Below are 16,234 nucleotides of genomic sequence, written 5' to 3' on the forward strand. Positions count from 1 at the left end.
ATCCCCCCTCATTCTTCTCTTCTGCAGACTAAACAATCCCAGCTCTCTCAGCCTCTCTTCATAAGTCATGTGCTCTAGACCCCTAATCATTTTTGTTGCCCTTCGCTGGACTCTCTCCAATTTATCCACATTCTTCTTGTAGTGTGGGGCCCAAAACTGGACACAGTACTCCAGATGAGGCCTCACCAGTGTCGAATAGAGGGGAACGATCACATCCCTCGATCTGTTCGCTATGCCCCTACTTATACATCCCAAAATGCCATTGGCCTTCTTGGCAACAAGGGCACACTGTTGACTCATATCCAGCTTCTCGTCCACTGTCACCCCTAGGTCCTTTTCCGCAGAACTGCTGCCTAGCCATTCGGTCCCTAGTCTGTAGCGGTGCATTGGATTCTTCCATCCTAAGTGCAGGACCCTGCACTTATCCTTATTGAACCTCATCAGATTTCTTTTGGCCCAATCCTCCAATTTGTCTAGGTCCTTCTGTATCCTATCCCTCCCCTCCAGCGCATCTACCACTCCTCCCAGTTTAGTATCATCTGCAAATTTGCTGAGAGTGCAATCCACACCATCCTCCAGATCATTTATGAAGATATTGAACAAAACCGGCCCCAGGACCGACCCCTGGGGCACTCCACTTGACACCGGCTGCCAACTAGACATGGAGCCATTGATCACTACCCGTTGAGCCCGACAATCTAGCCAGCTTTCTACCCACCTTATAGTGCATTCATCTAGCCCATACTTCCTTAACTTGCTGACAAGAATACTGTGGGAGACCGTGTCAAAAGCTTTGCTAAAGTCAAGAAACAATACATCCACTGCTTTCCCTTCATCCACAGAACCAGTAATCTCATCATAAAACGCGATTAGATTAGTCAGGCATGACCTTCCCTTGGTGAATCCATGCTGACTGTTCCTGATCACTTTCCTCTCATGTAAGTGCTTCAGGATTGATTCTTTGAGGACCTGCTCCATGATTTTTCCAGGGACTGAGGTGAGGCTGACTGGCCTGTAGTTCCCAGGATCCTCCTTCTTCCCTTTTTTAAAGATTGGCACCACATTAGCCTTTTTCCAGTCATCCGGGACTTCCCCCGTTCGCCACGAGTTTTCAAAGATAATGGCCAAGGGCTCTGCAATCACAGCCGCCAATTCCTTTAGCACTCTCGGATGTAACTCGTCCGGCCCCATGGACTTGTGCACGTCCAGCTTTTCTAAATAGTCCCTAACCACTTCTATCTCCACAGAGGGCTGGCCATCTCTTCCCCATTCTGTGATGCCCAGCGCAGCAGTCTGGGAGCTGACCTTGTTAGTGAAAACAGAGGCAAAAAAAGCATTGAGTACATTAGCTTTTTCCACATCCTCTGTCACTAGGTTGCCTCCCTCATTCAGTAAGGGGCCCACACTTTCCTTGGCTTTCTTCTTGTTGCATGAGCACAGGCTCTCTGAATGCAAGACCCCTTCAAAATGTCTTAACTTGAGGACCAAAATCATTATATCAATTAAGAATATCTTGGCCCACGACATTATAAATGACCACTCATAGGCTGGCAAACATTTACAAGACACTGTCCTCCATAACAGTCATGTCCTTTGCCTTTTGCTGATTACCATTTACATATATACACTGACCAAAAATTGCTGTGTTCTAATTTTACGTATTTTGTAATGTGCACAAATTCAGGAAAGTATTTAAAAAAAAAGTAAAAGGAAGTTGTCTTAAAATGTGTTAATTTTTTAACTCAGCTACAATACTTATATATACATACGCACAAGCATCCAGTGTGCACAATCACCACAAATGTTCTGTTTAGTTTTGTGACAAACTGATTTATTTATTTATTTAGGAGGGTGAAGGTAGGTTTGGTGGAGAAAGGGAAGACGACTTCAGATAAACTCCAGTTAAATATTTGTTTCTTTTGCTTTAATCTGACAGTTTTAAAAAGGAAACAGCATGAGTAGTTCCATTTAAAAGAAAATATGCCCTTGCTCAAACCCCAAGACGAGCAATGTTTTTTTCTTTGCTTGAGAATGCCTAAGGTTCTGCAATCAAACAAAGGATAATTCTCCCTCCGCCCAATCTAGTAATTATAGATACAGAAGATCAATAGTTTCCAGTGAGGTTCATCTCACTCGGACTTGACAGTACCTCTACTGTAAACACACACTGGCTTATGAATTGCTAGTACTGCTAGTCTGTGCTTTTTCCCTAGCCAAAGTATGTATTCATACATTTTTTGTTTTTTAAATTTGAAGGCTTCTCTTACAAACACAATTAACAAGACCCCATTAAACAGTTCTTGTTTTTTTTCTTTTTTTGCTAGTTTTTTGGAGTTATCACTGCAGGTTTACGTTTAAAAGCCAGGTTTGTGAAATGACCTTTAGCTGGATGGCTTTAGTGCTGGGAGTTAAACACCCCAAGGTTGGTATTTGTACTCAGATCCTTCCTACACAGCTTAGGTGCAAGGGGATTCTTTCACCAAAAATGGTGGGGAACAAATAAAGCAATTTAGAACAATGGTAGGCACAGCCTGGGTAAGTTTATCTTTCTTGCAGAGGAGTAGCTCTGCAAAACCCGAACCCATTGGGCTGCTTAGCTATTGCAGAATACTAAGTGCAAACTATTCATTAAGAGCCATATCTGATGTGGAGGAAGAGTTAAAGGATCCAGGAAGAATGCAAAAATACTGCTTTAGGTTATTCGTAAGTGTGGCTTGAGCTTCCCCAGAGATGCCCATCTCACAGACACTGGGGGAGCGCGTGCTGCCTTTCTATTAATCTCTCCTTGGCATAAGGCTTATTTTCTAGCCTCCAGCCCATCTCAATATTTTCCTGGATATTTGCTAATACATCCTTGGGCAAACAATCTTCTCTCTAGCAACAGACATGTAACCACTGGGATATTTTAACTTTGGGTATGCAATTCACTAGAACAATGTATGTTATTTGTTTGTGCACATGCATCCTCATATCACAAAGTACTCATTCGTAACTCTTACAGATGTTCACTCACATTTCCACTTATTAGAGGTTTAATGTAATTGTTTGTATTGGTTCATACTAATCTCACTCTCAATGAGGAAGCCTCAGTGTTGACTCCACAGAGTACATGTATGCCATTTCAAGGGCCGAACGCACGAGGTTGCTTCCCAATAACAATTCATTGTCTCACTCTAAAAGGATCCCAGCTTCTGCTGACCAGGGACCAGATTCTGTAGTCCTTATTCAAGCATGCAGTCTCCCTCTGAAGTTAAAAGGAACGGTATCTGTCTAATGATTATAGAATTAGGGCGCAACTATACAAACATTTCCTCAGCCGCTCAACTTTGTGCATGTGAGCAGTGTTACCTATCTGCTCTGTGTTCTTGGGGAACCAGGGTACAGTACCCGGCCTGACTCACAAAAGACCTCCCTCCTGCCCGGCTCAGCCTCTGCTTAAACCAAAACCAATCAGAAGAAAGACTTACAAAAAGCAATGAAAAGGCAGTGGGAGAGACACGTAAACCCCTGGGACAAGGGTGACAGGATTAAGGAAACTCCCCTAGCCTCATTTGCATTGTAGTTGGGACAGGGAGGCATTTCAATTATCATACAGAATGGAGAACAGAGATTCCAAGGCAAGCACCGCATGGAACTCTGGGACCAGAAAAGAAGGGAAGCACTGCATGATGGGGGATCTCTGCTCCAGATGTTAATGAACCCACGCCTGCACACACCCAGCTCAGTAGTTATCAGACCAATTCTAGCAATAAATCCTTTACTGGTATCCAAAATAGTGAAGTTCCCTATCTGCATTGTGAGCTCCCTCCGAGGAACACCGCCCACAGCCAGGAATGAGCAGTTCCTATTGTCTAGCCTGAACAAAACAACTCTGGTATACTCCCTTGAGCCATCAGTTTACCCATCAACAAATCTAGTGTTCTCCCTTGAACCATTGTTGTTTCCCTACAAAAACCCCTACCCATGCTTCAAGTAAGTGTTCTGATGCCTGGATCCAAAATCTGCATTAGTTCCACTGGGACTTCATCTTCTCCTGACTGAGCATGCTGGGGGCTCTGCCTGACTCCGGACACTAAGTTACCACCACCACTTGGGAACCCCGATCGATTCAAGTTTCATGGAGTGGTGAGAACGCAGCTTCTCTCTCTCTCTCTCGGTATAGCCTTCTGACCCTGACTTGTGTGATCAGTTATAGTTTTCTAAACCTGACTTTTATAATCAAATTTATGTTAGATTTAATATAATAACTGTTTTCTTTGCTTGGCTCCCCTTGTATGATTATTACTTGGCAATAAATAACTTTCATGGTTAAGCTGGTTGCTTCTCTCTCTCCCCCCCCACCCCCCAAGGGTGTTTTTTGGCTTCCTCATTTGCTCTGCAACAACGCTCCTCGTACCTAAGCTAAAGATCCATGAAGCGCCCAAAAATCCTGAGGGGTTTGCTCATCACGTGGGTTACTGCCAGAACTGTAACGTGGAAGTGGGGATAGGGACGTGCGGAGTCCAGGGACATGGAAGGGGGGCAGACTGAAAATGCTGCTCGACCCAGCCAGCTCAGGGGCACTCTATTCCGGTGCGGTGCCCATGGCACACGAGGGTGACAGCTTGGCGGTGCTGTTCAACCCAGTCTGCTGAGTCCAAGGGCCTATGAGGGTGACAGCTTCGAAATGCTGCTCCACCCAGCTTACTGAGTCCAGGGACATATAAGGGGTCAGCTTGGGAGCACTGATTAACCCGATCCTCTCAGATGCTCTCTCTTAATGTGTGTGTGTGTTCGTCTGATTCTGGGGCTGGAGGAACCCAGCCCTGGGGAACTGTAGGTCCTGCAGGATAGCTCCACTGGGAGGGAACTTGCAGGAGGGAGAAGTAGAGCTCCGTATGAGAACACAAGTGGCACAAGCAGTACATTAATAGACTTACAAAATAACCTGCCCCCCCCCGGAAGAATAACCCTAATAAATGAGCATACCCCAAAGTCACGGGCAAATCTGGTAACAGCAGTCCCATTGCAGGATCAGGACCTTAGGCTTCAGAGCTGAGGTACAAGTACAGGACCTTAATTCTAATCCACCTTCATGTTAGGCAGGAGTCTCAAAGTCCCAGCCCGCGGGCCATCAGTGGCCTGAGAACCTCCCTACTGAGGTCCATGGAGGAGACACACATGCAGCCACGCTGCCGGCTCTGTCTGCTGCAGGCGCCACCCCCCGCAGCTCCCATTGGCTGGGGGAGAGGGTCAGAGATACCCTCACTAGTCGCCAGGCAGAGTCAGCATCACTTTTTTCCACACTGAATATAAACAAGTCAAAATACCAAACACAACTATCTATCTATATACACAAAAACAACCAAGCACACCTTGCTGCAATCCTGAAGGTTTCAGCTGCTCAGTCACAGAGGCCAAACATCAACAAACTGACAGAACGGAAGCATTGCCAGCTGCCTGGCAAACACTAAAAACTCTCTGGTAGGTGAATAATTGTATAAAGTTGTATGACTGTTTTATTATTTCTAAGAAATTTGAAATAAAAAATACAATATAAACGTTTTCTTTTCTGAACACCGTCTTCAGTGACATTATTGGCCCGCTCAGAGGATTTGAGGACTGGCACTGGCCCTAAGGCAAATTGAGTTTGAGACCCCTGCTGTTAAATAAGATAACAAGCCCTGCAATGCATGGTTAACAGAAACTCTGGTGAAACTGGTTACTTATATTGATCGGTGTAACTGATTAGCAAAAATAACATAAAATTCATCATCTTACATCCATTTGTTAAAGATTAGGAGTTAAATTATCAAAAAGCTCCCTAAGGGCCATTGACTTTCACTTTTGAAAAACGGCACTCACATGCTTTCAAAAATTCTACCCTGGTTTATCTACATCATACCCAGATAATTGAAGCAACATTTTCTCCACCATTTACAGTTCTTCATGGGAACCTTAAACTAAAACTGTTTTATTTTTTCTTTATTGTGACTGCTGACCAATTTGTTTTACTAAGGTTGCTCAAGAATCCTTTATCAGTAATACAAGCTCTAAGAAGAGATGTAAGAATTCAAAATGAAACCAAGAACAACACTGACTTTGCAAATAGAGACAGACTGATTAAGTTTTGTGTCTTTTAGCCCTTACTAAAAAGAACAGGAGTACTTGTGGCACCTTAGAGACTAACAAATTTATTTGACCATAAGCTTTTGTGAGCTACAGCTCACTTCATCGGATGCATGCAGTGGAAAATACAGTGGGGAGATTTTATATACACAGAGAACATGAAACAATGGGTGTTACCATACACACTGTAACAAGAGTGATCAGGTAAGGTGAGCTATTACCAGCAGGAGAGGAAAAAAAAACATTTTGTAGTGATAATCAAGGTGGGCCATTTCCAGCAGTTGACAAGAACGTGTGAGGAACAGTAGGGTGGAAAAATAAACATGGGGAAATAGTTTTACTTTGTGTAATGACACATCCACTCCCAGTCTCTATTCAAGCCTAAGTTAATTGTATCCAGTTTGCAAATTAATTCCAATTCAGCAGTCTCTCGTTGGAGTCTGTTTTTGAAGTTTTTTTATTGTAATATTGCAACTTTTATGTCTGTAATTGAGTGACCAGAGAGACTGAAGTGTTCTCCGACTGGTTTTTGAATGTTCTAATTCTTGACGTCTGATTTGTGTCCATTTATTCTTTTACGTAGAGACTGTCCGGTTTGACCAATGTACATGGCAGAGGGGCACTGCTGGCACATGATGGCATATATCACATTGGTTGATGCGCAGGTGAACGAGCCTCTGATAGTGTGGCTGATGTGATTAGGCCCTATGATGGTGTCCCCTGAATAGATATGTGGGCACAGTTGGCAACTGGCTTTGTTGCAAGGATAGGTTCCTGGGTTAGTGTTTTTGTTGTGTGGTTGCTGGTGAGTATTTGCTTCAGGTTGGGGGGCTGTCTGTAAGCAAGGACCGGCCTGTCTCCCAAGATCTGTGAGAGTGATGGGTCGTCCTCCAGGATAGGTTATAGATCCTTTATGATGCGCTGGAGATGTTTTAGTTTGAAAAAACTTCAAAAACAGACTCCAACGAGAGACTGCTGAATTGGAATTAACTGGACAGGCTTGACAAAGCCCTGGCTGGGATGATTTAGTTGGGGATTGGTCCTACTTTGAGCAGGGTGGTGGACTAGATGACCTCCTGAGGTCCCTTCCAACCCTGATATTCTATGATTCTATGACACCATTAAATTAGGCTTGAATAAAGACCGGGAGTGGATGTGTCATTACACACACAAAAAAAAACGATTTCCCCATGTTTATTTTTCCCCCCTACTGTTCCTCAGATGTTCTTGTTAACTGCTGGAAATGGCCCACCTTGATTATCACTACAAAAGGTTTCTTTTTTTCCCTCTCCTGTTGGTAATAGTGCACCTTAACACCCATTGTTTCATGTTCTCTGTATGTATAAATATCTTCTTCCTATATGTTCTATTCTATGCATCCGATGAAGTGGGCTGTAGCCCACGAAAGCTTATGCTCAAATAAATTTGTTAGTCTGTAAGGTGCCACAAGTCCTCCTGTTCTTTTTGCGGATACAGATTAACACGGCTGCTACTCTGAAACCTGTCTTAGCCCTTACTGTGTCCCAAGAACAGAAAACCTTTCCAGCAAGTGTCTGTCCAGTGTCTTATAGCCTCTCCTTTAGAGAAACATTTGACACTAATTTCTAGCAAGGCACAGGTACAATAGTAAATTAAGTTTCATTAACTTATATCTGTTCAAATTCAGACACCACTGGAGCTTAGTAAACCTTTGGTTTTTTTTTCTTTCCTGAATTACTAATGGCTGCACTTTTTTGTTAGACAATTCATAAACATAAGAGAAAGTCAATTAAATTCCACCTCTCCCCTAACTTGAAGCAAAACCACATATGTTTCTCTGTTGATGAGGTCAGAGAGTTCACAGAAAATCCATTAATTTACTTTTTTTTTTTTTTTTTTAAAATAACAGAGCTAGAGGAAAAAGGCAAGCAGCATGGATTCTGACCCTCTCAAACTAAAATACAAGATGACCTCCAGTGAACACACACATTCCTGACATTAAGGGGGAACTGGAATACTCCTTCTATTCCCAGCTCTTCCAACCCTGGAAACTTGGACATCTGTGATTAATAACTGATTTTTTTTTAAAAATAATGAACCATGTCCAGCTAGTTGATGACTTGAAGTTTTCTGCTCCAGATTAACTATTTCCATATTGCATTGTAACGGTCTTAGTATTTAAAGGTCAGGGTACTACAGGGAACATACTTTCCTACTTCTTTAGAAAGCAAACTGAGTCCAATTGTTGTATTGTCTGCACCATCTAAACATTTTTTTAATCAAAACACCACCACCATGCTGCTGCCAATGAACCCAGGGACCAGTCTGACTAGAAAGAAAGCTGTCTAGACAGTCAAACTTTCTTGTTATTTCTAATTAATATATTAAAATGTAGTTTTGGCAATTTCAAAAACACTATTAAACAACTGACCAACATGCACAAACCAGCGCCAGGTCAATCAGATACTGGAGAAGGAAGAGTTTGATCTTCTTTTCCAAAATAAGAATCAATGACAAAGGTCCATAACAACCAAAACTAAACTCAGCTGCAAAGTACCCGTTCACTGGGCAAGAGATATTGGGGAGGCATGAGAAAGGACTAAAGAAATATATTTTATTCACAGACGTGTATACACAGTGCAGCTCTTTAACCTCTGACCTGCAGTTGGTAAAAAAGGTGTCATGTGTACAACCATTCAAAACTTTCCTAAATGGCATAAATTTGTTTCTTTCCTGCTCAGTTTTCCTTGAATACTTTTGTAAGCCAATATTCTAATATACATCTAAGAACATTAAAAATGTTTCATATTTAACAAGCATCTATAAAAAAGCAATTGACACTTGAAGGACCACACAACTGCCATTTTTATTACGCTTGCAAATGTGGAATTTCCCCTTCACTCATTAAGAGACAATTTCCCTTTCCACGAAAACACTGTAGTAGTTTCCATGGAACCATTTTTTAAGCCAGCCCAAAACATACTGGAAACTATTATTCAATATACAAAAGAACTATATGCTAATCGTCTGCAGTGGTACAAATACATTGACTATTCATCTCTAGTAAACCAGCTGTTCCTTTCAAATTGTGTACTATACTGAAATATGCTCCATGACATTTCTATGTATTATAGCGGCCTTATGTTGTAAACCAAAATACTTTCGAATGGGAACCCTACAGTTCATTGCATCACTTTTAGAACTATGTGTATTAATACTAGAGAATGGCATAGAGGATTTTATGTCTTAATGCTAATTTATAATGGCCTAGTAGTAATACTCATCAAAATTTAGAGCTGTCATATATATACTTTTACCTTTTTTCTTAAGAGGTAGTAGCTACTACACATACTGTATGTATTGTAACCAGTCATGGCAAACTGTTCTGTACGACTGGAACACATTTTCACTTCTGATCTTTGGATTAAAATGTACTTCCATTTTCTAAAACAGAGTATAAGCAAATGAAAGGCGGTGGATTGAGAACCTCAGAAAAAAATCTTGTTATCCACAGAAAAGATATTGCACTGGCTACGGCAACTCTTCTCTGAAAATACCACCTCCAGAGGTAACCTTGAGAGACTAGTTCAGCCCTCAAAAGTCATTCTACCCCTAATTTCTCTGCTAAAACTGACAACAAGGTGTCAGTTAATACTAAATGTGGCTTTTGTAATGTGGACACCTGTCCACTAGGAAATGAACTGAGAGAATGTCTTTGAATAGTTACCGTCACCAAATGTAATCACCTGGATCACATCAATATTGATTACAGTTGGAATTTTGACCGTGAAGCTGTTGTTCAGCTCTTGTTGACAGAGAGGAGATATCTGGTAGGTCTTCAAACAACATGTCTAGGAATTTTAACATCAACTATTTAACAAAGGCAGAGAAAGAAAAAGGAGGCTGTATATGTTCTTTCACCTCTTCAGAAGTCCTGTATGAAATCCTTTCAGATGATGTCCAATTATTCACAAGCGAACGTACAATCTCAACCACTAAAATATGCACCAAATGTCTCCTCATGATAAACCTATTACTGAATTAGTCCAAACTTTCGAGTTTACTTTTACTAGGCACTTTAGAAAATAAACTGATATTTTTCTCCATGCTCCTCACTCTCCTCATGAGCCCCCAATAATAATTTGGAAGGTGGGATAACAGTTTGCAAAAACATTTCATAATAGCAAACTGTGCACAAAAATGCTCTGTGTCTGAATAAAATAAACTAGTGGCACAGGTCTACAGGGTCTAATGCACTACTGTGTTCTTTCAGGATCTCTCAGGTTATTTGTTCTTCGGGTTCCACCCACCCCCTTTCTCCTTTCAATAGATCAGTAGGAATTAAGGTCTTGCATTTAATCTTTTTAAAATAAAACCCTTATCTAATCTTGCACACACAGAGGCAGCTTTCAACATGTCAGTGTCACCAATCAAAATTCAAACACCAACACATTTTAGATGCAAAGATGCCCTCCTTCCTTTCATGCCTGCTGGATAGTTTTACATGCTAACAGAGACGTTTTTTTAAAAAAAGCATGACGTTGTCCCAGGCCATTTTCCCAGATGAACAGAAAGGGTTCTGTTTCTGCTCCCTGGAATTTAGACCACACGGCTATAGAAAACCAAATCCAAAATCCTGCATGCAACTGAGCGTTAGGCAGTTTTACAGGAAGGGAGAGCGAGTCGGTAGGGCATTTTATTCAACTCTTGGCACTTAGTGGTTAAATTCTCTCCTATTTAAAGTCTGTTTTTTGGTAAACAGGAAACAAATATATTTTATAAAACATTAAGGGAAAAATCTGTTTCTACTGATTAAATTTATATGCAGGATTTGCCAAACCACCACGTGCTTTTAATAATAAAAGTAGGGATTATCATCTTTTCCCTGTGGCATAGCCCATATTTTTATTAGTAGTATCTTGGTCTTGCATTTGGAATCTTCTAGACCAGTGGTTCTCAAAGCCGGTCCACCGCTTGTTCAGGGAAAGCCCCTGGCATGCCAAGCCAGTTTGTTTACCTGCCGTGTCCGCAGGTTCAGCCGATTGCGGCTCCCACTGGCCTCGGTTCACCGCTCCAGGCCAATGGGGGCTGCGGGAAGGGGGGCCAGCACATCCCTCGGCCCGTGCCACTTCCCACAGCCCCCTTTGGCCTGGAGTGGCGAAGTGCGGCCAGTGGGAGCCGCGATCAGCCGAACCTGCTGACGCGACAGGTAAACAAACTGGCTTGGCCCACCAGGGGCTTTCCCTGAACAAGCGTCGGACCGGCTTTGAGAACCACTGTTCTAGACTACCTACCACCTCCCACTCAAAAACACCCGGACCACTGCCCCTCGAATAATATTCTTCTGTTGACTATCCATTTTCTATTCAAGGCTTGGGTGACTTTTAATGAAATTTAGTGGCTTGAATCAAGCTGCAGCAAATGACACGTGACCTCTCAACTCTCTGTGGACCAAGAGAAAGTACTCCGACCACCAGAGATTGGGCATCTCTGCCTAAAAGGAATGTTCAGCTGTGTTTATACTATGAAAATAGACTAAAAACCGGTGAGTGTTCACAAGCGCAAATAAAATTCACCAATCCTGCAAACAAAATTTTATATCTTACAGTTAACGCTGGGTTCTTTCCTTTTTATGCATCATTTCCAGTCATTAAAGTTCCACTGGCCAACTTAGATCTTGAGTTAGATACATTCCACTCTATTCCAGTCTGTGCCTTCAGACACCTCATGTGTGCTCTACACTAAGATATTTTATTTGTGCAAATCAGCTGTACATAATGGGCTTCCATAGGTATAAGTGGTGGAATTTAGTATCGAGTTTTGTTAGCGATGCACAAACAATAACAGAAACCAGTTCATGAGGAAAGAAAGAATCACTAGAGTAAACAGTTATTTTCCTATGTACACAGAGTGTGCAGATGTGAGTTAAAAAGGTGCCATTTTTACTTACCATTTATAGCAGAATGACCCTTTAAATGACAGTGGCTTTTTTTTTTTTTTTTTTTTTTTTTAAACAAAGAGCTAACTTCCCTCTCCCCCACCCCCCATCTTGTTTTGGGAGCACTCTATAGCCTCAAAGTTTACATAAACAAGACTTTTCACATCAAAACTTCTATGTACGTTTTGATGCAAGAACGCTATCCAAATGCAATTTCTAATTTTGAAATTTCAAGAATATCAAGATCTGTACTTTAAAAATAAGACAAAATTAAAATGTTCTCAACTCCTATTGAAGAGTATATTTTTGCAGGTTTTCTTCATGAAATTGGACCCCTTTCATAAAATTGAAACTAATCATATTTCAAGATTTTTGAATCTCAGCGTGAACAGTTCCCAGGCACTTTTCCAAGAGACACTGACGGGTTAATAGATTCCAAGACCAGAAGGGACCAGTGTGAACACCTAGTCTGATCTCCTGTATAAAACAAGACAGAGTGTCCCCAAAATATTCCTAGAACATATATTTTGGAAAAACATCCAATCTTGATTTAAAAATAGTCAAGACTCCACCACAAGCCGTTGTAAATTGTTCCAATGATTAATTGCCCTCACTGCCAAAAATGCACACCTTTATTTCCAGTCTGAATTTATCTACCTTCAACTTCCAACCACTGGAACATGTTATACCTTTCTCTGCTAGACTGAAGAGCCGATTATCAAATATTGTTCTACATGTAGATCCTGACAAGCTGTAATCAAGTTACCCTTTAACCTTCTCTTTGTTAACTTAAATTGAGCTCTTTGAATCTAACACTTCTCATCCTTTAATCATTCTTGTGGCTCTACTCTGAACCCTCTCCAATTTATCAACATCCTTCTTGAATCTGAGGGCATCAGAACTGGACTCAGTGTTCCAGCAGCAGATGCACCAGTACCAAATACAGAGGTAAAATAACTTCTCCACTCCTACCTGAGATTTCCTGTTTATACATCTAAGGATCACATTTGCTCTTTTGGTTCCAGAGTCACTTTGGGAACTCTTGTTCAGCTGATTAACCACTATGATATCCAAATCTTTTTCCGTGTCACTACTTCCAAGGATAGAGTCCCCTATCCTGTAACTATGGCCTACATTCTTTGTTCCTAGATGCATACGCTTATATTTAGCTGTATTAAAACACATATTGTTTGCTTGTTCCACTTATCAAGAGAGCCAGATGATTCTGAATCAGTGAGCCGGTCCTCTTCATTATTTACCATTCTCCCAATGTGTGTGTCATCTGAAACTTCAGCAGTGATGATTTTATTTTCTTCCAGGTTATGGCGAAAAATGTTAAATAGGGTAGGACCAAGAACCAATCCATGTGGGATACCACTGGAAACACTCCTGCTTGATGATGATTCCCAGTTTACAGTTACATTTTAAGACCTATCGGTTAGCCAGTTTTTAATCCATGTGTGCCATGTTAATTTTATAGTGTTCTATTTTTTAATCAAAATGCCAAGCGGTACCAAGTCAAACACCTTAGAGAAGTCTAAGTATATTACACCAACACTACTACCTTTATCAATCAAACTTGTAACCTCATCAAAAAAAGATATCAAGTTAGTTAGAGAGGATGCGTATTCCATAAATCCATGTTGATTAGCATTACATTACTCTTCTTTTGTTTTCTGTTAATCAAATCTCATATCAGTTGCTCCATTACCTTGCCGGGATTGATGTCAAGATGACAAACCTCTAAGTAACCAGGTCATTCTGTTTACCTTTTTTAAAATATTGGCACAACACTAGCTTTCTTTCAGTTTTCAGGCACTTCACCAGCACTCCGTGACTTATTGAAAATATACATTAATGGTCTAGCGAGCTCATCAGCCTGCTCTTTTAAAACTCTTGGATGCAAGTTATCTGGAGCTGCTGATTTAAAAATGTTTGACTTTAGTAGTTTCTGTTTAACATCCTCCAGAGACACTAGTGGAATAGAAAGAGTGTTGTGAGGATATGATGAAAATATATTATCTGTTTGTTCCCCAAATACAGAACAGAAAAAAAAAACACTTCAGTCTTTTCTAAATTATTATTGATAATTATACCGTTTCCATCTAGTAATGGACCAACACCATTGCCAGGGTTCTTTTCGTTACTAATGTTTTTTTTTAAAGCTCCTCCTTGTCCTTAACTCTGCTGACCACAGATTTCTCCTTGTGTAAACCTGGCTTTCCTTATCACTCTTCTACAATTCCCAACTCCTGATTTATATTCATTACTATCAACTTACCCTTTTTTTTCCATTTGTTGTATATATCGATAGATAGATATATTTTATTTTTATAGCTGCTTTCACTTCCTCCTCTAAACCAGGTTGGTTTTTTAACCAGTATGGCCTTCTTCCTCGATTTGTGGCTTTTTGGGCATCTAGTAAGGTGTTCTCAAATGAGTCCCAGTTATCATTTTTCTGATTAAATTCTTCCTCCCAGCTGATTTGGCTCAATTGCTTTCAGCTTTATCAAACTGGCCCTTTTAAAGCACCAAGTATATATATTATTGGTCTGGACTTTATTCTGCTTGCACATTATAAATGTGATCACAGGGTAGGGAGGCAAAATATGTGACCAGGTGTATTGAAAGATTTAAAAACCCTGCTTTCTGAGATGTGTTTTTCCTCCCCCAGGACCACGGAATGTTGAACACTTCATACAGTTCTCTGGACCATGAAAGTTAACATTTAATGTAGAAGTAATTTAATATATAAATCATGGGCCACATCTGACAACTGCTTAAAAATAGTCTGTGGTATAAATTGGTTGCTTCTCATTCATGTGTTTGGAATCTTAAATTTTAAGACAAGAGATCAACTGCATTTTTTAAAACCAACTACAAACTATTGATCTGGTTTATGAAGTTTGAAGCTGTCATATGTGGTACTCTGAGTCCTAACTTAAAATTTTTTTCTTTAAACAAAGGAAGATAAAGACACTAAATCTTTTTGTGTGTATCAGACATTTAGCACTCATTTATCCATTAAGCATATATAGAGAATCTCCATTCATTTCAATAGGAGATGTGTGCAAATTCATGAGAGCTTTCAAACAGGACTCGGGCAGGTAAACAAATCCAATTTCACAAGCTAAGATCAGTTGGGCCTAATGAATATTTTTATGCAACTAACGAAACCCCAAAGTGCTGCAGGAAGTAGTGCTGATAATTCAAGTATTATGCTGACATGAAGCACGGTGTTAAGTTGGCACTGTGCTGTTGGGAGATGCCACCTTCTCAACTATGGTTATTGAAGAGCAGGTATACTTGGCCCCATCTCCTGGATAAGTACTTTTTTGCAATTTCATCTATATTCTAGCTATGTATATTTCCACTGCTGTTGCAATTGGACAAGATACTCTTCACTGTGACCTAAACCGTTTTACAGGGATGCTCTATGGTGTTAAACAACTGCTATGTACTAACCAAAGAGGCGGCTGCTTTCTTGGTAGGAAAGTGCACTTCCTGGAATGCAAATGGGAAATACTATTAATGTAAGGTTTACATAGAACAGTTATTCTACTTTTATCATCAAAGCAGCTGTGTGGTGCATTTATGTTCAACCATTATTGGACACCAAGATTTCTTATCTGCCCTCTCAAAGCTGATTCTCCTGACAAGTAATTATTTCCCTCTGAAAACAATTGTGCAGCACTACAAATATAACCACAAGGCAATTTAATAGCTTGTCTTGATATATGCAGCATGACTGTCCAGAATAAGAAATGATAACAAGAACATCAACATCAATACAGAAAAACATGGAAATGTTAAGCGGCAAGCAGGGAAAGTTACATTCAGCAGCGTCTGGCCTAAAAGCAAGCAATGACAGATGAGCAGAGAAAGACAAGGAAAGAAACAAGAGATTGCACAGACCTAGTAGGAATCACTTAATTCAAACACTAGTAAAAACACTGCAAGCACTATGCATGCCATGCCTATGAAAGTGTGCAGAATCTCAACAAGTCAAAGGCGGCTGATTAGAAGAACCTGTCCAAGGTTGCTTTCAATATATAATTTCAGATTCCAAAACATCTAAACTAATCTAGCCATAAGGCTATCTGTGTGCTTGTAAGAGTATGACCGAGGGAGTCAGTATTCAGAAGAAGTGGTGTACTGGTAATAATTTCTATTAGGGCATCTTTCATGGAATCCAGGAGTTCTATACCA

At 40.6% G+C, this 16,234-nt stretch overlaps 1 protein-coding gene across 3 annotated transcripts in view; it reads right to left on the bottom strand.

Moving 5' to 3' along the window:
* Positions 1-16,234, bottom strand: part of TRIO (trio Rho guanine nucleotide exchange factor) — a 399,978-nt gene that overhangs the window by 52,201 nt on the left and 331,543 nt on the right. The gene's annotated exons all lie outside the window — the stretch shown is intronic.

This window comes from Natator depressus, chromosome 2 (assembly GCF_965152275.1).
Source record: "Natator depressus isolate rNatDep1 chromosome 2, rNatDep2.hap1, whole genome shotgun sequence".
NCBI classification, from domain to species: domain Eukaryota; kingdom Metazoa; phylum Chordata; order Testudines; family Cheloniidae; genus Natator; species Natator depressus.